Genomic DNA, 21,229 nt, shown 5'->3' with positions numbered 1-21,229 from the left:
GTTCAGTAGGGCGCGTCGGTCGATGTGAGGAAGGACGGTACTCACCTCGTCTCCTTCCCCCTAGGTCATCGTGTCCGTGTTCTGTTTGGGTATTCAAGGACCGTCTGTTCAACACACGGCCTGAAGGTGAGAGGGTGCGATGCAAGGTAAGGAACAGACGTACACCTGCATGGCAGCAGGCACTGCACCGCACTACCTCTTACATTTGGCGTAGTCGTCAGAATCACGGACACGATGTGGACCACCGGCAAGAGGACCCCCCTATGGACAGCTCCAGAGTGGAACCATCCCCGGATGTTTGAGGACAAGAGTGATTGGATTACGGTGTCAGGAGAAGACATCATGAAGATCGTGCAGCAGTCGGTACAGCGCGGCAAGGAAGAACGCCGGGAGAAGGGGCGCAAGAAATCCGCTGTGACCCCCTGCAAGATGTGTCAGCAGCTGGGACATTATGCCAGCGAATGTCCCTGGCGTGAGTTTAGGGTGACAGAAGATGAAGAAATGTCCCCATTGGAGAACACACAGATGGTCCAGCAAGCGGTTCAAAGATGTGGTCAAAAGAACCCGGTGAAGAGGAGACTCTAGTGTTTGCTCTGCGGAACCTACGGGCATGAGCATAATAGCTGTCCACGTGATGAAGAGTGGCACCAGGAGGTCGAAGAATTTCGGTGTGAAGGATGTGGAGATCCAGAACACGAGCTGCTGGATTGTCCCTGGACGGAAACACAGGAGAAAGCAGAAATATCTTCTGTGTCACGGCAGGTGGAGCAACACCAAGAACTCCAGCACAAGGTGGTCAAGGAGCCAGTGTGTGAGCTATGTAAGGAGAAGGGACATGAGCTTCAAGATTGTCCATGGGACGAAGACCGGATGATCTTGGATGGCCAAGCCCAGAAGTGATTATATGAAGCTAGGAAAGTGGAGAAGAAGAGCCTGCTAGAAGTACATTCGCAGGTGCCCATTGTTCCTGAGCAGGAGTCGAAGGGTAGAGATCCCTGTGTGAAGAAGGTGGCAACAGCACCCCCGTGCTGGAAGTGTCAGCAGCAGGGACACTTGGCCCATGAGTGTCCCTGGGAAGATGCAGTGGCATTGTTATGCCCTGAAGAGGCCAAAGTGAAGAAGAATCCTTGCCCGCAGAGGATGGATGTGGATGACTGGGAGGTGAAGATACCGCGCTATAAGGAAGAGTGCAAAGACCCAGTGGCAAAGAAGTCCAGGATCTCCACATGCTGGTGCTGGAAGGGTCCACGACCTGGATATCCGGAGATGTCAGCGGAAGAGATGAAGTACGCTGAAGAAGGAAACTGTCGCCTGCTGCAGGAGTCTGTGGAGAAGAGTCCAGATTCATGGAAAATGTCTGCAGAAACCCGGGAAGAAGAGGATGCCCTGGAGGAAGCAACTATTGGGTGGTGGTTAGTGCCACACCCTGAATGCAGTGAAGATGCCCCAGACAAGTTGGAAGAAGAGTGGGTGGCTGCGGCACCCTTAGAAGGAAATTCCCCATGGTGGCCCATCGTGAGTGGCACTTCCGAGTTGCCACTCCCACAGAGGATCCGCAGACTGAAGTCAGGAGGTACGAAGATGGAGAGCCTGGAGCCAGTGGAGAAGGAATGTGGGGTCATAGTCGGTCCCGGCTGGGCCCTTGAACAGATCCTCGCTGGAGGGACCATAGAATACCCTGACCCATGGACGATGGAGATGGAAGAAGACTTTGTAGGGACTACAAAGGAAAAAGGGGGGGAAATGTGAAAGGCTGTCCTGGGATCAATTGTTTGATCCCAGCATCAGCAGAGTTGCAGGGGCAGGCAGAGGGGATGTGTCCTCTGCGGGACACATCCGTTGCCGGCGCTGGGACAGTGATGTCCCTAGCATTGGTGCAGACACCGCGGGCATCTGGTGAAGGGACCGCCTGGTGCCTTTCATCAGTGCAGGCGTTATTGTGGCACCGGGAGAAGCTTGGCTCCGGGCACAAGCTCAGTGGAGCTTGGCTTCTGGCAGCCAAGAAGCGGCTGGTAGTCAGCGCTGGGACAGAGTACCTGCTCCCAGCACAGGTCAGGTGTTGGGTGCGGCTCTCCGTGCGGTGGGTGTTTGGTTCTGGCCGTGAGCCAAACCTGGCTCACGGGCCAGCAGCCAATAGAAGGCGGACACGATGAGCCAATCGCAGCTTGCCGCGTCATAGCCCAGCCCACTCGCGCCGTCTTGTATTAGACGGCGCCGAGCAGGAAAAGGAAGTTCGGCGGTGGAGAGAAGACCTCCTGAAGAGCGGAAGATCGGTGCGTCAGCAGGGGCGGTGGCCGCGGAAAAGGCCAGAAGATGCAGCTGTCAAGAGAGAAGACAGGCGGCGCCAACTGGAAGAAGAAAAGAAGAGGTGGCGCCGCTGGCCAGGATGGGCCAGCGGCCGAAGAATGCGGCTGAGGACCGGAGAGGACTGCGGGGGAGGGAAGTAAAAGAGCGTCACGAAGTTCCCCCCCGCAGTCTCTTCCAACGTAGCAGGTAGGCCCTCCATGAGGCCCACCATATACCCCCCTCCCTAGACCACCAGGGTTGTCGGGCACTAGGCCCGTGCGCAAATAGGCGGGCACAAGGCCCGGAGCACAATAGCGGGCATTAGGCCCCATTAAAGGATTGGCCCTTTATCAGGTGTGAGTGGCCTGGGTACTAGGCCCAGGTCACTAAATAATAAAGTAGGCGGGCAGCTGCATGACCCACCCAAAATATAAGGTGGTCTGGGCATTAGGCCCAGACCGCTAAGTGAGCCCCACAGATAGGCAGGCAAATAGGCCTGAGCCCCAATAAAGAGTGGTCTGGGAATTAGGCCCAGGCCACTACCAGAGCCCACCGTTAGGCAGGCATCTAGGCCTGAGCTACAATATAGAAAAAGGGGACACTGGGCAGTAGGCCCAAGTCCCTCGTGTACCCTGCAGTAGGCAGGCATAAGCCCTGAGCCCATTAAGTGTACCACTCATATAGAAAGGTAGCCCCGCATAGATGATTGGAGGTGGGAGCAGTGGTGGAGAGCTGTACGGCTCCCACCAATGAGGTAGTGTTTTCCCCAGTCACTGAGAAGAGGAGCTGGCCAGCGCTGGATAGGTAGGAAGCATGCATTTAAAAGGGACAGCACCGTGTTTTGCTCTTGTATACTTATAGTCTGTGTTTGGTGTTCCGTGCAGGGTAAAAGTTCAGTTATTGTTATACATGTCGCACTACACACACTGTAGGAGGGCTATGTCGTTTTAGTATGTGTAGTTGCGTGACATAGGTTTAGGCCCTGCACGACTGTGTTGTGTATCTCCTTACAGGGACCTGTAGGCGAGTGAGCAGACGAAGAGCAGGAGTGGACACGGTGAGAAATATCTGTGTGTACTGTCTCTCCCTATTTGTTTGTCGCTACCTATCCTTCCTTCTTTCTGGGCGGACGGTGAACCTTGCAACCCAGTGCAAGGACGGATCTTCACCTGGTGCATGAGTACCGATAGGTGAAAATTCGGGATCTGAGGCCAAAAGTGCCAATGATGATCACTTAAAACCTGAATTTATCCCTCGGTTTGGTAGGGCGCGTCGGTCCACGTGAGGAAGGACGGTACTCACCTCGTCTCCTTCCCCCTAGGTCATCGTGTCCATGTTCTATTTGGAAGTTCCAGGACTGTTCAACACACGGCCTGAAGGTGAGAGGGTGCGACGCAAGGTAAGGGACAGACATACACCTGCACGCCAGCAGGCACTGCACCGCACTACTTCTTCCAAATCTCTCCTGGGATTACTCTAACATTTTAGTCACACTTTGATGACTTTCCTCAGGGATAAAAATAACATCTAGCAATCTTACCTTAAATAAGCGGTCCCTTCCTCAGTTTCGAATGTTTCCATCCTGAAAAGACAACCAGCACATCTAAATAAATGCAAAAACTCAGTTTATATAAAGTAAAGTGCACATGGTATCACTTGATGGTAAGTAATCAGTGGTACTACTTATTTAAGCCATGGTTTTAGTTCCATCCACTTGCTACTAGACTGTCAAGGGGGTGAATCAATCTGGCTCTAATAACGGGTGCACACACACACACATACTGTATATTTCTTTACGCACACAAAAACTCGGTTGCCATCAGAATAGCCAAAATTACATGCAGCGTGCAGTTGTGCAACATTCATACTGCTAATTTCCCATTCCAACACATCCTCAGGATGCTCTATTAGACTGAGATCTGGTGACTCAGAGGACCATTGGAGTACACAGAACTCATTGTAATGTTCATTCAGGGATGTAGTTATCAGACTGGCGGACCGCATGCTGGTGGTTTGAATCTCGACACTGAAAGTCCAACATGGGACTTAAGATAGGTGTTGATATACCAACACCTATCTTAATTCTGACACTGGAATCCAGAAGGATGGCAGCCCAAATGAGGTATGTCCGGGGCGCCCTTAGCATTAGCCACAGGGGGGGAGTGTTAGGTTTGGTAGCTTAGCGGGGTTAGGGTTAGGTTTTGGGAGAGAGGTTAGGTTTAGGCAACTCTAAGGGGGAAGGTTAGGGTTAGGCACCTCTGGGGGGGTAGGGTTAGGCAATAATGGGGGAGGGTTAGGTTTAGGCACATAGGGGGGAGATTTAGGGTTAGGCACTAACGGGGAGGGTTAGGGTGTGGAGTGGGGATGGATAGGGTTAGGCTACAAGAAGGGAGAGTTAGGGGGAGGAGGGGGAAGGATAAGTATACTTACCCGATCCCTGATCCATGATGACGCTGACGGTATTTGGACAGGAGGCATCCTAATAGCCAGCATTACATACTGATTCGGTTCATGAAAGCAGCTTGGGATGACATGTGGTTTGAGACATGGCATATTGACCTTCTGTATGTAGCCATTAGAAGATGGTCAGACTGTATAAAGGCATGAACATAGTCTTAAAAGGATGCACAAGGTAGGTAACAAGACTCAGCCTGTGAAAAATAAATGATGCTTGAATGGTATTAAGGATCAAAATGTGTGCTAAGAAAACACACCCAACAACATTGCACCACCATAACCAGCATGAATCATTGACACAAATCAGGATGGAGCCATGCATTCTTGTTGTTTACGCCAAATGCTTGTCACATTAGAATTCAAGATTTATCAGACCAGGTCACTAATTCCAATCTTTAACTGTCCAGTTTTGGTGAATGTGTACAGTACTTACATGCACAGAACAGCCAACTGGAGTGAAATTCTGTCTGTCTACTGCTGTAACCATCAACGTCAAGGTTCAACATGCTGTGCATTCAGACGTGCTCTTTTCTGTTTGAGTACTTAAACCAGTCTGGCCATACTTCTCTGACCTCTCTTACTAAAAAACATTTTGTCCATAGGACTGTTGTTTACTGGATTATTTTTTGCTTTGTGCACCAATTTTCTGTAAACTCTAGAGACATTTGTGCCTGAACATTCCAATAGATAAACAGATTTTAAAACACTCAAACCACCACGTCTGTCACCAATAATCATTCCACTAGCTCAATTTTTCTTCTGACTTTACCTAAGGTTGGAGATCTCCATCCCCACCTGCTTCTCTGCATAGCACAGCAGCAGTTAATGGATGTGTGAGATACAAACACTGTGCAGAGGGACTGGGGGCAGCCCAACAGCTTGGGGAGTGCGGGGCATTCCTTCACCATGACTAAAAATGAAGGCCATGCTGCTGTTTCCTGCTCCCCTCCTCCTTAATGTTGGGTGGCATATTTTTCCCCATCTTCCCAACTCTCGCCATTACTTCACCCTCAATAGTTTTTTCTGACACCCCCTCCATCTTTCTTTTCCCCGCCAATTAATCTCTTCTCTCTCTCTCCCCTTCTCCCTGTTTCTCCCCTCTTTCATTTTCTCTCTCCTTCTTGCACCCATATATTTCCACATCCTCTTATTCTCCCTGCTAACCACCTTTCCCCATCATCCTTCCCTGTCCATCTTCCCTTGTCTCTTTCTCTGTCTTTACCCTGAATGTCATTTGTTCTTTCTCCCGCTCCTTCCTCCCCCTCTGTTTTCTCTTTCACTCTTATTTATTTCCCCAGTTTTTCTCTCTCCCCCCCTCTTTTCTTCTCCTCCACTTTTCTCTCCTCCCTGCATCCACCTTCCACTGGGAGTACTGGAGGTCAGCCTGAGACGTTCACCCCCCTTGCACCCACCACCTTGACCTTGTGTGTTCTTTCTCATTTTAATGTTTCTCAATGTATATATAGTATTGTACAGTATATGCTCATATACTGTATTATTGTTCAGTTAATGGACAATAAAGTGAGACACAATGTTCAGTAATTTTATGTTAATATCATCCCATTCAGGGAACATTCACAGTTACATCCCATCTTTGTTTTGCACAAAAATAACTAAATAATATATAACTACCGAATGGCAATGTTTAGACACTTCTCTTAGTATAATGATTTATATAATAACTTCTCATATATTTTCTTCCTTGTACATTTTCCAATTCTTTATTTATTGACACAGATATAAGATATCTAGGTGAACATGAACAAAGTTTCTTAACTGTCACATTGGTAAGTAAAGTGCAATAAATGACTCTCTAAATGTACTTACTTTCCCTAGCCCAGAGAAAACCAGAGCTTAATGTCTCATCTCTTTTACATGACAGGATTGTAATTCCAACATCTCCTGTGTCTACTTTAGGCTGTTTCTGAAAATAAAAACTTTTACTCTGAACACTCACTTTGAGCCCTACATTTATTTTGTGATCCTTACCATTGCTGCCTAGATTTTGACATTTCCTTTATCATGTCTAAATTATTTATTACATTGTTGTATTTAAAAGCATCTGTCTTTCATGCATTTTCGACCTGGTCTCCAGACAAGCCATCCCTATTTGTCGCTCACACAATTTAGATGAGGAAAAAATAGAATTCTGTTCATTATGCTGATACTTGTGTTAGCATTTTAACTGTACAAAATAAATGATCATTTATTATACAAATACATTTTAAAAATGACAAGAAACACTTTTGTTGATTCAATGCCTTGGTATGTTTATTATTTTTATAGTGCTGTATAATTTTCATACACTTTTCTACACTCCAGTGAAATCAGTTCAATAATTACAGACAAAATATAGTAGAAATAATAAAAGTTATATCATGTTTTTCTGTTTTAGGACAAAGCATTGCACAGAGCATAATGAGCAGAAATTAATTAACTATGCATATATCCTTAAATGATCTCATAAACCTTAATAAACAGTTGAGTTTTTAGTATGATTTTAAATGTGACAATGGATAGTGCTTTCCCAATTGAAATTGGCAATGAGTTCTGCAATGTCAGAGCAGTGTGACTAAAAGCCCAACACCAAATGATTTTAGAAGTTTATAAAACGAAATCTGTATGTCTGAGGAATGATGAAATGTATGAAACAATGGTGCCAGTAGTTTTAATATAGATGTATTAAGCCTTGGAGAAATAAAGTAGAGAGAGATAAAGTACAAACCAATCAGCTCCTATCATTTTTCAAACACAGCCTGTACAGTAAACTGACAGTTAGGAGCTGATTGGTTGGTACTTTATCTCTATCCACTGTATCTCTCTCCAAAGACTTAGTACATCTACCCTGATAGAGAACACAGAACTGTCAAAAGATGAATAAATTATTTGTTGGAATTTTTTAAAACATGATTTATATATTGTGAAAAGTTCTGTATTTGCTGTGTGTTGTTCCATCTGTAATAAATAACAAATTGATAAATCACACCAGACATACAATGCAATTAAAAAAGCTTATTCAGTAAACATTTTGAGACGTTACAGCTTTTCTTTCTCAAGTATCCCAAATCTTGTGAATGGAATAATTGTTATTTTAAATGCTTCATGGCCAGCTGCAATATTGAGTATACAGTGTACAAATGTGTCCTCATACACTGAGCATCTTTATGCTATGTGGCACGAGATGCCCAGCATGACTAAGACTAAGATGAGTAGGATGCCATCATATTTTAAAAAAATGTAAATCTTAGGGCTAAATTCAATTAGAGGTGAAAAGCCACGAGCGACAAAAAGTTTTCGCAGATTCGCGCTTTTCGTCTGTTTTCAAAGTATTTCCGTATTCAATTCCAGGACATTTTTGCATAGGCGAAACCTCCATAGGCAAAAACAGGCGAAAAAGTTTCTCCAGCAAAAGGCAGGTGAAAAGAAGTGCAAAATCCATATTTGGGGCACAAATGTGGGGACATGTTTCAGAACCCAATGGACACCCCCCTAATGACTAATTAGGCAAAAAGAAATACAAAATAATCTTAAATCACCCCAAAAAAGATGTCCTTTTTTTGGCAAAAAAGTAAAAAGTGCTCCAAATGGGGTAAAAAGTAGTGGGCCTGGTATTTTTGGGGCTATAAGGTTGAGACAGGTGTTTTAGGCTGCAGCAGGTGTATTTTTAAGATTTTTTAAATCTTCACTTTAGAGACACCAAAATATACTAGTACCCATTTACATGTACCCCGAATTTAACTACAGTACTTATTTTTCTAAAAAAAACACATTGCTTTATATAATTTTTCCACACTTATGCAAATATGCATATAACAGCCCTTTGACTAAGATCACTAAATACTTTTATTAGGGCTATTAATACTCTTCTATATTGATTTCCGGGGTCAGTTGGGCTTTTTATGGAGTACAGACTGATTTCCCCAAAATATGCTGTCCTTTTTGCTAGTTTTGCTTTTCACTACATTCGCCTATCCACGTTTTTGCCTGTTTGGAATTAAATACGGAGAAAAGCGGGGACACACATGGCGAAATGATTACGTCCAAACAGGCAAAATCATCTCACTTTTTGCCAATCTCGGCTTTTCGTTGCTAATTGAATTTGGCCCTTAGGTAAATTTACTAAGGTGCTGATTTCTATTCAATCTCAGATGACATCGTACATATTCATGTGTTTCATTTTTTTAACAGGTTACTGAATTTACTAAACTGCCAAGTTGCTGTCATATGTGTTGTTCAATGGTGTAGTCATTCAATGTCATTCGTATTATTCATTTCTATTTAGCGTTCGGTTTTGACTAACTCGAGCGAGCAGATGCACATACAGATCAGGGAGATCCATGATACATGCATCTGTGTGTAAATAAATAAACACAGAAGCATGGACAGGTTCAGTGAGATCCATCTGTACTTCTGTGTTTAAAAAAAATTAAAACAGTGTAAACATTTAAAAAGAAATGGTGTGTCTCCCCCCCAAAGAGCAACCAGCACTGGGCTTTAGAGACCCAGTACAGGTTGTGCTAAATACAGGAGACAAATGATGTAGGGTTCCCCTGTATTAAGCACAACTAGCACCAGGCTATTAAGAACCAGCCCTGGTTGCCAAAGTACAGGGCGCAAATGAATTAGGGGTCCCCTGTATTTAGCGCAACCAGCACTGATCGCTGAACCGGTTCTGGTACTGGAAATACAGGGGGAAAAAATGCATTGGGTTCCCCTGTAAATTCCAGAACCAGCACCAGAGTTTTTCTAGTAGGGGCGTAATGCCACAGCCAGTTGAACCCCTTCACCGGGTCTCCCAGCCAAAGCATTGGCCCTGACCTCTAGTCAGCCCAGGCCGACAATCCCTGGGGAGCTGGGAACCCCCCAACAAAGAGGTCCCCCTCTCCAGGGCACCCCTGGCCTAGGTTGATAGGCTGGGGCTATCCCCGACACCCCTGGCCGGAGGGAACCGGGATGATTATGTAGTGTGGTGAGATTGATTGTAGTAAAAATATTGTCTTTTGCTGTAGAACTACAGGTCCCAACAAGCCTCCCCTGCATTCTGGTACATGGAGAACCACAAGTACCAGCAAGTGGGGAATTACGGGCCCGCTGGTACCTGTAGTTCCACAGCAAAAAATAATATTAAAAAACCACAGAACACACACACTGTGATAGTAAAAGTTTAATAATACATACATGCAAACCCACATGCACTCTCACTATCTTACATACTCACCTACATATATATCCCTGAAGCCATCATGTCCCCTTGTCCAGTAGGAATCCATAGGGTACCTGTAATAAAAAATACATACTCACCTCTTCCTATGTGTGGATCATGTCCTCTTCTCTCCATGTAGGCATCCAGAGTCTTGGCAAAACACAAACCGACAATACGCAGACCATCGAACTTAGGGCCTGATTCAGACTCGCTCGCTAGGCAATGCGCGTGCAAGAACCAGTGCAAGTCATTGGGAAGCATTCGCTCGCTGCACATAGACAGCCTGGCTGAATGAGTGACAGGAAAAGCCATTTGTGGGAGGTGACAGGGGCTGGCCACTAGTAACGGGGGAGTGGAGGTGCGAACGCAGGTGTGCCTCAGCATTGTAACGCTGTTTCAGAGGCATGCATAATTAGAAGGCAGCGTTACAGCACATGTCACTTGGCTGAAATCTACACTGAAGCGCTCGCACTGCTTGCGGCAGGGTATGGTCAACCACAAGTGCTGCGATTGCATCATATAGAACTACTCGATGCACCGTTGATTGCATACACTTCCTGGAGATGACGTGCTCAAGTGGGCGTCTTAATACAGGCTGGTGGGCATCTGCATACACAATGCTATTGCACCCTAAGACATAGTGGGTGTGCTAATGCCTTGCTGTGCGATCGCTTGCCTTGCCGAATTTGCATACGCATCTAGCGAGCGAACGCTTCTAGCGAGCGGGTCTGAATCAGGTAGAGCTAATCTGTATGAAAGTCTCTCACAGTCTTAGAGATTGGTAGTCCTTCCTGCTGGAATTGGTATGTAACACCGGCTGTCCGGATGCATCCTGTCAAAATACCGACAGGACCATCCCGATGGTTGGCATCCCAACAGGGGTCGGGTAAGTATACATACCCTCCCCCTTTCTACCCCTAACCCTTTCTCTGAACCTCCCTTCTTATAGCCTAACCCTAACCCTCCCAATCCCACACCCTAACCCTCCCCATTAGTGCCTAAACCTAAGTCTCTCCCCTTCGTGCCTTAACCTAACACTCCCTCCTTAGTGTCTAGCCCTAACCCCCCCCAGTGGAGCCTAACCCTATCCCCCCTCTTAGGGGTGCCTAACCCTAACCTTCCCTGCAAAACCCTCTCCTCCCCCGTAGCTAACCACTAAATCGCCCCGAACTAACCTGGTTCAGGCTGTATTCTGTCTGTGTTCCGATGTCAGGATTAGGATAGGTGTCGGTATTTTGACGCCTATCTTAAGTCCCGTGTCGAACTTCCAGCATCGAGATTTGGACTGGCGGCATCCCATCCACCCATCTGCTAACTACATCAGCTTCCTGCCACATGCAGGACTGGATACTGGCCTCCTGGCCTGGTATAGCTTTCTTGGCTTCTTGGCTGCCTGAGTTTCCCAACTACAGTGTAAGAGGAATAGTGATCTTCCTGCCTCCTTGTAGGTATGAATCCTGACCACCTGGCCTGCTTCACCAGCAGCCTCACCTGGGCTCTGGTCATATGGCAGCCAATAGTCTTGAACACACACCCTTTTTGTTCTGTGTGTGGGCGGATCCCTCCAGCCCCAAACTGACTCAGCTGCTCACCAGCGCCCTCTCTGGTGATACTGCTACAGTTTATTAAATTAACTGATGACAGTTTGTATATTAATGAATAAAATAATGTGCATAAAATTAAACTAAAAAAAGGGGTAAGCTTTTTTTGCAAAAAAAAATCTAGTTATAAATAATTTATCCAATAAAGACAAATCATGAAATAGACAATACAATATTTAAAAATACAATAAAATTATCATAAAATATCTCATATGTAATAATAAAAATGTATGTCTATTAAAGACAGGTAAAGATTTATAAAAATATAAACAATTCTGTTTTTTATTAGCACCTCATAAACATCAGCCAGTCCTGGTTGATAATTAAGTCGGAGAGGTGGGGGTATGGTAAATCACATTCCCCTGGGGGTAGTTGCCATCCCAGTTGGGAAAATAGGTAAATTATACAAGTGTGTGGTTGTACGGCAGAGAGATTCAACCTAACTGTGAGGTGCCTCTAATCTGCACCCAGTGCCTGTAGTGTCTAGCCAGTGACAGTGTAGTAGATAAGCACATGTAGAATGTAGTTCCATAATTAGATGCCCTGAGTCCTTTACATAAATATAACTTAAAGCAATCTCCAGCTAAATCAATTACATTAAAAGTATTCCTTGGTGGTCTTTGCTTCACAAGTTTCTAGACTCATGGCATCAATTAATGAAGAGAATAGGTTGTAAATTATTAACACATTTACATAACTTATGTAGAACAACAGTTTTCAATCAATCATACTGATTTGCTGTTTGTCAGAGTAAAGAACAGGCACTGGATTATTTCTTATTTACTATTCTGCTAAATGCCATTCAGGTAAAATTGTGTGTGAGGTTTTTAGACAAAACAATATGCACTGTGTGCCTCATCACAAGTCTTTAATCATTCCATGGAGTTAAAAGAATTTATTACTTTTCTGTAATGTGTAGTAATAAAAGTAGTAACCTTTAAATATCATCATACTGTACAAGGACTGACTTTATTTCCATGTTAATAGCCCTTTCCAGTAGTAGTTAGAAGATTTTCCCCATTGTCTGTCCAAGCTTTGTTTTTCCGTCATTGTTCCATCAGTGGTTTTAAACCATTACTATATCTTTTGACTTTCAAGTTAAAAACAATGCTGGAAAAAAAAAAAAGAGAGAGAGAGCTTGTGATGCAAAAAATCAGATATTAGAGTCCTCGGTCTTCAGGAGAAGCTTATAGAACTCTACACATAATTGGGCCTGATTCAGAGCCGGACGCAAGTGGCCGATCGCTTGTCCGCCGTACGAGCGGAAATATTTAAATCCAAGCGCTCGCTCGTATGTTCGCTCGTAGCTAACCTTCCACCCCATATTCTCCCAACCCCTCCTCTAGCTAGCGAACGTACAAAATAGCGAGCGAGCGTCCGTCTCCTCTTTGGTTGCAGTGAGCGCTCGCACAAGTCAATTCCGGAAGTGGCCCTGTCAGTTTCGATTGCCTGCTATTTCATTCTGCAAACATACTTGAATCGATTACTGGCAATCACTATATTAATTACCTTAATTGTTTGTTTCACATGTTTGCAATCCTGGTTTTTTTTTCAATGTTTTTATTCTTGTTAGTGTGTGTAATTTCTTCCGCAGAATACGTACGGTTTGACCAAGGGGATGGTTTTTCTAATGTAAAAGTTTGTTTGAATGCTACTAATGTTTTTTTTTTTTTATATGCAGATTTTCCTTTTTTTTTTTTTAATTTAAATTAGCTTACGCATGTCACTGCATCAAGTCTATCATAACTCACATTATATTTGTGAGGGTGTAGGTCACATGACTCATACACTAACCGATAGAATTGTTCCTGTTAATTTACAAAGTACATTAGCCAATCAAAATTTTTCTAGGACCTTTATTAAAAATGGTTTGTGTAAAAAAAATCATTGCCATCATGAGAGCCAACGCTTTCTGTAGGCGGGAGCTAATGGTGCTAGTGGAGGTCATGGACGAGCGCTTTACTGACCATCCACTCCCCATCACCAATCAACAAAAGCGTAGGGCCTACGCGGAGGTGCGCCGCCGCCTGCATTCCCTTGGCTATTGCCGTAATATCGGCCAGTTGGAACGCAGGTGGTCGGATCTGAGGCGCCGATCACCACGCCTGCTGGCCCTTTTGCGGCGCCGAATTGGCCAAAGTAAGTGTTTCTGTGTCTGTTTTTTTTTTTTTTTCATACCTGCGTGTGCTTGTTTACAGTATATCACTGTTTTTATTATTTTGGTCATACCTGCGTGTGCTTGTTTACAGTATATCCCTGTTTTTATTATTTTGGTCATACCTGCGTGTGCTTGTTTACAGTATATCCCTGTTTTTATTATTTTATCCCAAAATTGAAAAAAAAAAAATGTAATTAAAAATGTTTATCTCCATCATTTAGGGGCAGAGTGGATAGTCAGACGGCGCCGACGTGTGGCTCATCCCCTATCCCCCACTCCCACCCAAACATCCCCTGCCCACTCTTCCCCAAATTCCCCCTCCACCCCAGACCTTGCCAACCTTCAGTCCTCCCTCTCCTCACCTGACCATCCCTCCAACTTCCCCCTCCCATCAAAGCCCAGTCCGCAGTGTGGCTGGCATGTTTACATTGTAAACTATGGTTTTTTGGGTTTTTTTTTTTTTTTTTTTATTATTGTGTAAATTAATTTGTTTGATGTTGTCCTTTTGCCTGTGCAGTTCAAAATAGTAAAGTAGTTCAAATGTTTTTTATATATATCTTTGTGAAACAATGTCAAGGATGTTTTCCCCTTACACATATGACACATGTCCAAACACTCCCACTTGTGTCTTGCTTGTTTACGGTACCAACAAATGTCATAGTTTTGCTTAGGTTTAAGACATGTTTTTTTAGTTTATTTCTACTTTTTGGCCCCTTATTTTTTGAAAATCTTTTCGTTTGGCTTTCCTTTTTTTGGACATGTTTTTGTAACTGATGTTTGTTTTTGTTATAGCCTGAATTTTTGTGGGTTTGAACATTCTAAATGAAGGTGTCATTTTATTAACCCGCACATTTTTGTTCACCACAGAGGCCCAGAGGCGAAACGGGGCCATTGCAGGAGAATTTGTGGAACTCTGGGGCCATGTAATTGGCATGCTGGTGGCCTTGGACCACCTTTTGGCAATCCTGCGCCAATAATTTTTTGGATTTAAAAAAAAAAAAAAAGTTTATTTTGATTTATTTAAGTCTCATTCCTTGTCTGTAAATCTTAGATTGTTGAACCTTACATAAGTCTGCTATTTGTCCCTGTGTTTTTAAGTAATGTCAATTTGTTTGTAGAAAGGTCAAGTAAGTATGTATGCTTGCACATTAAACACATAACAATACCAATAGGTTTTTAGACTTAACGTCAAAAATAGATTAAATATTTTTGGTGGTAATGTAAAAATTAAAGCAGCCTGCTTAGGCCTAAAATTGTAAACATACTGATTCACCATAATACCTTTGTTGTTTGTTTTTAGCCACAAAGCAGCGTACAAAAGTTTAGAAATTAAGAAATTACAGTATTAGGCATTAAGCATGTTTGCATTTTTTGGAGCAGGTTTCACTTGTTTGTAATTTACGTAGGAAATGGTTGTTTAATGAAAATAATAAATTTATTGCACACAAATAATAAACACCAAGTGAATTGTCAAAACAAAATCACACAGTTAAAACACACACAAAAGACCAAAAAATTCCAAAATCCCCCCCCCAAAAAAAAATCAAGAACTGTTTGAAAAAGTAGCATGCCAACATGAATCCACAAACGAGGAGAAGAAGTCATTGTTCCCGAAGTTATATTCAATGTGTCCACATAAAGTCATTTGTGTTGATCAGGTAGTATGCATGGATTTTTATGGTCATTTTAGGGAATAAAACAAAAACAAAATTTAAAAAAAGTTAAAAGTGTACATTAAAAAAATACATGTCTACATTGTGTCAATTAAAGAACTTTGTGGAAATTATTACCTAAAAAATCTGGCAACAATTTGATCGCGTATGGCCCCCACATTTTGGAAACCATAGCTGGCAAATACAAGAGGTCGCCACCAGAGCGGTGGAGGCATCTGAATCAGCCTTTAAAAAGGCCGATACAGTGCTCCACCACCTGCCTGGTGGCTGTAAGTGCAGAATTATACTGACTTTGTGGCCCTGGTGTGGGAACCAAATAAGGAGTGAGCAGCCAGTGCATGCAAAGGTAACCACTGTCTCCTGTGAAAATATAAAAAACAACATCAGGACCATTGTGTACCAAGCTTTGCATTGGTTTCAACAGAAGGTGTCAACTTACCCAGAAGCCACGCTTCACCAGCTTGTAGGTTGTTTAATTTGTGCCAAATCCCTGATTGCCGGATGACGAAGGAATCATGTGCACTGCCTGAGAATTTGGCATTCAGGGACAGGATCTGGAGGGAGACATCACATACCACCATTACATTCTTCGAATTAAAGTGTTTTCGGTCCTAAATATTGCCTCCAGCATTGCTGGAGGCTAAAGTGGTATGTGAGTGCCATCCACAACCCCTATGATGTGTGGGAAGCCAGCAATTTGGTAAAATTTATCCTTCACCACATTAAGGGAACCCATATCCAATGGCATTTTAATAAAATGATGGAGGTGTTTAAATAGTGCATCCATCACTGCCCTCAGGATCCTTGAAAAGGAGGATTGGGAGATTCCTGCGACTATTCCCATGGTGGTTTGAAAGGATCCTGAGGCACAAAAATGTAATGCAGACATTAATTGCGTAAGTGGTGGTATTGCTGTAGGACTGTCAATTTGCCATTCAAGATCACTCTCTATTAATGAGAGAGTGTCTATGATGATTTGTGGAGGCAGGCGGTAGCGCCTTAACACCTCATCATCTGGCATTCCAAAAAGGGTGACACATGTTCTATATATCTGGGGCCTTGCACGCCTATGAGGCCTATGCTTGGGACGAAGTTGAGGTTGGTCGGGTTCTGGAACCATGGCCAAGAGAATATGACCAACATCAACCTGAAATATTAAGCAAGGTAGTTATTGTTTTAGACAAATGTGTTAAGAAAAATATTCTTATCTTTTCAAAGAAAACCAAAGAATCTTACAGGCCTGGGTAGTGTCATGTGAAAATCCACCTACATTACAAAAGGAGAAAATATTTTTAATATTAATTTTATAAACTAGGAATTAAGCCAAATATAGTTCTCTAAAATTTAGAGAAGGGAGCACACATTATTTCGCAAAATAGTACACTACATTTAGACTTAAGACATGATTTTACACAGAACAAACACACATTATTTCGCAAAATAGTACGCTACATTTAGACTTAAGACATGATTTTACACAGAACAAGCACACATTAGTTCGCAAAATAGTACGCTACATTTAGACTTAAGACATGATTTTACACAGAACAGGCACACATTAGTTCGCAAAATAGTACGCTACATTTAGACTTAAGACATGATTTTACACAGAACAGGCACACATTAGTTCGCAAAATAGTACGCTACATTTAGACTTAAGACATGATTTTACACAGAACAAGCACACATTAGTTCGCAAAATAGTACACTACATTTAGACTTAAGACATGATTTTACACTGAACAAGCACACATTAGTTCGCAAAATAGTACGCTACATTTAGACTTAAGACATGATTTTACACAGAACAAGCACACATTAGTTCGCAAAATAGTACACTACATTTAGACTTAAGACATGATTTTACACAGAACAAGCACACATTAGTTCGCAAAATAGTACGCTACATTTAGACTTAAGACATGATTTTACACAGAACAAGCACACATTAGTTCGCAAAATAGTACGCTACATTTAGACTTAAGACATGATTTTACACAGAACAAGCACACATTACTTAGCGAAACATATGCTAAGACCAACACATCTAATTTGTTAATTAATAAAACCAAAAACACTTACCAAAAACAGACAAGTATCAAAAGTTATGAAAGGTCACTTGGGTTCCAGCCAAAATAACTGTAAAAAAAATAAAAAAACAAACAATATAAAAATTTGGCAACAATTTATTAATAAATGTTTATGGGAATTATTGAAATACTTACTCAAAAATATAAATAAAAATAGCAAATAAAAATACGCAAAAATGCTAACTTAAACAAAGAAAGTAATAAAAAAATGCTCAACCTGTTTGAACGTTCAACCCGGGAGGTCAAACGCCAGTACGTAAAAACTACATTTAACTAAAAAGTGTTTACAGGTCCAAATACTGCAGTAATAATGCCAATTTTTTAACCAACAGATGGAGCGACTTCAAATATCGGCTTAAACAAAAACTGGCTGATAGGGCTAGGCATGCAGGGGGGACAGATGGGGGTCCCACCCCTGTGTCACTTGAGCTCACGGATTTGGAGGAGCTGGCACAGGGGTGTATGCAGGATGAGGAGGTGTTTGGCGTGTCCAACATGGATACCGACATGCCAGACTTTGCGGCTCCTCATGTTGCCCCAGGTAAATGTTGTAATGTTAACAACTCAGAAATGTGTTTTGGAAAATATCTAGATTATAATTTTACTCTTTTCTCTTTTTTCTCACAGAGACAAAGGTAGATGAGTCTTCTCCAGAGGTGAGCTTTGGCCGCAGAATTTCTTCTGGCTCTGCAGGGGAGGAAGCAGTAGATCCGGCTGGGGACCCTGTAGCAGACAGTCCAGGGCATTCCCCCTCACAGGCAGTGGCCCTCCTCACTGATCTCAATGTTAAAACGGATCAGCACACCGAGATTCTGCTGAGGATGGACGCCAATCTGCTACAGGTGGCGGATGCCCTGGAGGAAACTGCTGCGGCCAACGTGAGAATTGCAAATGCCCTGGAGCAGCTCGTTCGCCAGCACATGTTGGAGCCGGCCTCCCTTCCTGCCGGAACATCAGGACCCTCCACCTCTGGCACAACAACAGCCATCCCTCCAAATGTGCCTGGCCCTATGCCTAGTCCAGCGGCCACAACATCTGCCTCTGGCCAGGCCAGCCGAAGGAGATCCCGGACCCATTCAGGCTCCCTCCAACCCCCGGCCAAACGGCCTAAAAGGCGATGACAGCACTGGCTAATTTCCCCACAATCCATCTCTGTGTTTGCCCCATATTCCTTCATGCCAAAAACCTCCCTCTCCTTTCTTGTTTGTGAATTGTTTTTATTTGTTTTTATTTTTTTAATTCAAATGCCACTTATTTTGTTTGTGTGTGGCCAAAACTTTATTTCCTCAGTTATACTCCCACTTGCAATTTGATAAATGCTGTTGACAGGCTGAATCCACTGGAAGGAAACCACTCATAGTGGTGAAATAGTGGAGACAGTAGTACAGATGCTGGAACTCAGGAGCTTGAAACCACTTCTGTCACAGGAGACCAGGAGTCCTAGGAGATTTATTGTACTGGAAAAGGACAGGTGGCAATGAGCAGTTTAAATATCAAGCTCCAGCACAGGATTGAATGTGAGATTCATGTGCATTGCAGAGACACTGCGGATGGCTGAAACAACTCAGCTACTGTAACTTCAGGCAAGATGGCAGTGCATTTGCTGTGCCGGACCACAGCTGCTGGTAAATCCTGACATGACTGGCCAGCAGACAAGTGCCAGCCAGTGAATTGGTAGTACCAAGTAGGGTAAGTACCCAATTTGTGACACACCACATGTATAATATTAGTAAATTATTATTATTTAACTGTAATACATTCTTTGTTTTCATTCTTCATAGCATTGTGTGCCCCCTTTTAGGGATTGTGCTCTGTGTACTGTTGTATAGCGGTCACTGTGATCAGGCCTGGCGACACGGAACGACAAAGGGGACACATGTACCGGGGCCCAAGATTGCAAAGGGCCCCAGCCCCCCAGGAATCTCAGGAGCCCAGTTCATGTGTCCTCCTTGCCTCTGCTGTATTCAGCAGGGCACAGAGACAGAGGAGAAGGAGGCCGGCTGCCGGCATCCTGGAGCAATAGAGTTTTGTTTAGACCCGGCGCAGCGCGCGATGTCATGATGTCACGCTGCTGGGTCAGAGAGGAGCCGGGTCTGTGCCGCCAGGGAAGGGAACCGGAGCAGGCTGCAGGTAAGTGGTGCTCGAGCGGTGGTTGTGGGGGCTGGGGATACACGATTTGGGAAGCAGGAAATTAATTGGTAGGTGGGATGGAGAGGAAAGCACAGGGCTGGAGAGGCGCTGGGGCTGTGAGACTCCGGCTGGGGCTGGGGTTGTGAGACACAGACACTGGGACTGTGAGACACAGACATTGGGGCTGTGAGACAGGTGCTGGGGCTGTGAGACAGGTGCTGAAGCTGTGAGGCTGGATCTGTTAACTGGGGCTGGGGCTGTGAGGCACTGGGGCTGTGAGGCACAGGGGCTGGGTGGCCAACCTGCATGTATTGTACCTACTGAAAGGTGATGGGGGCCCCCAAAAACATGAGTGTGCTGGGCCCAGAGATATCTGTTGCTGACCCTGATTCTGATCCACTGTGTACTGTATGCTGGCCACTGGGATGCTATATTTACTGTTTGTATGTCACTGTGATTCTATATTTATTGTATAGCATTCACTGCAATGCTCTGTGTACTGTATTTCAGTAATTGTTATACTGGTTGACACATGTGACATTTTGAGGGTCACTGTGATGCTGTTTACTGTATGTCAGTCACTCCAAACCTTTGTGTACTGTATGGTGGTCACTGCAGTGCACCATGTACCATTTGTACCATATGTCTGTCACTGGGATTCTATGTGTGCTGTGTGGCCTTCACTGTGGTACTCAGTATGCTGTATGGAAGCCACTATGGTGCTCTTTGTGTTGTACGATGGTCACTAGTATAATGCATGGCAGTCATTGTGCTGTTCTCTCTCATGCATGATGCTCTTAATTTTAGACCATAGGGTGGCGACTTCTTGCCTAAAGTGCACCAGTTTCCCAAAGGCATTAACCCAGCTGTGAGTGTATCATTCACAAGTATAAAAACTGTAGCTGTCATTATAAATTGTGAGTACAGTTTTAATTTCTTTTTAATTCTAGTGGCATTAAATACTTTGAAATTGTAGGGTATTCACTGTCTTAGGAAAGTATTAATCAGGTATTGGGGACTTCTCAAGGAGTACCTTACAAACATATTTTTATGGTGACCTTCTTACACTTGAGCAGGGAACACACACACACACACACACACACACACACACACACACACACACACACACACACACACACACACACACACACACACACACACACACACACACACACTCTTGAATAGGCCCTACCACTGTATTACCTATTGCCCTGGTGGGTCCTTCATATCCCAGTCCATTGCTGTGTTTTTCTTTTCTTTTGTTTTTCGTTTAAATTTGAAATATAAAGTAAAAAATACACACTTTCCACCTATTGAAGTGCTTTTGAGTTGTTGTTCCTTTTGCTACTATTAAAATTTTTAAAGGAGAATGAAAAAGAAAATGTTTCTCATGGGAGTGAGTGAGACTAGTGATTAGGTTTTCAAGTATTGTTTATCTAGAGAATTCTGAATGAAGTTTGCTGTAAACACGGTTCCCAGGTCAGCAAATTCAAATCTAATGAGTGGGTTGTTTTTTTTTTTTTCAAGTGTTAGTGACCAGTGAAGACCTATTTGATGGACAGTTCTGACACTTATGGAAGTAAGAGCATAATGCACTGTTATCAAGAACAATCATTCTGTCAAACTCTGCA

The 21,229-nt window shown here is 43.6% G+C and overlaps 1 pseudogene; it reads left to right on the top strand.

Annotated features, from left to right (window-relative positions):
* The first annotated feature begins 234 nt into the window (after window positions 1-234).
* LOC148526807 (uncharacterized) overlaps window positions 235-21,229 on the top strand; it is a 38,847-nt pseudogene continuing 17,852 nt past the window's right edge.

Source organism: Taudactylus pleione, unplaced genomic scaffold (assembly GCF_031769625.1).
Source record: "Taudactylus pleione unplaced genomic scaffold, aTauple2 ptg000093l, whole genome shotgun sequence".
Taxonomy (NCBI): Eukaryota; Metazoa; Chordata; class Amphibia; order Anura; family Myobatrachidae; genus Taudactylus; species Taudactylus pleione.
The sequence above is the reverse complement of the archived record's forward strand: the minus strand, read 5'-3'. Positions and strand labels throughout refer to the sequence as shown.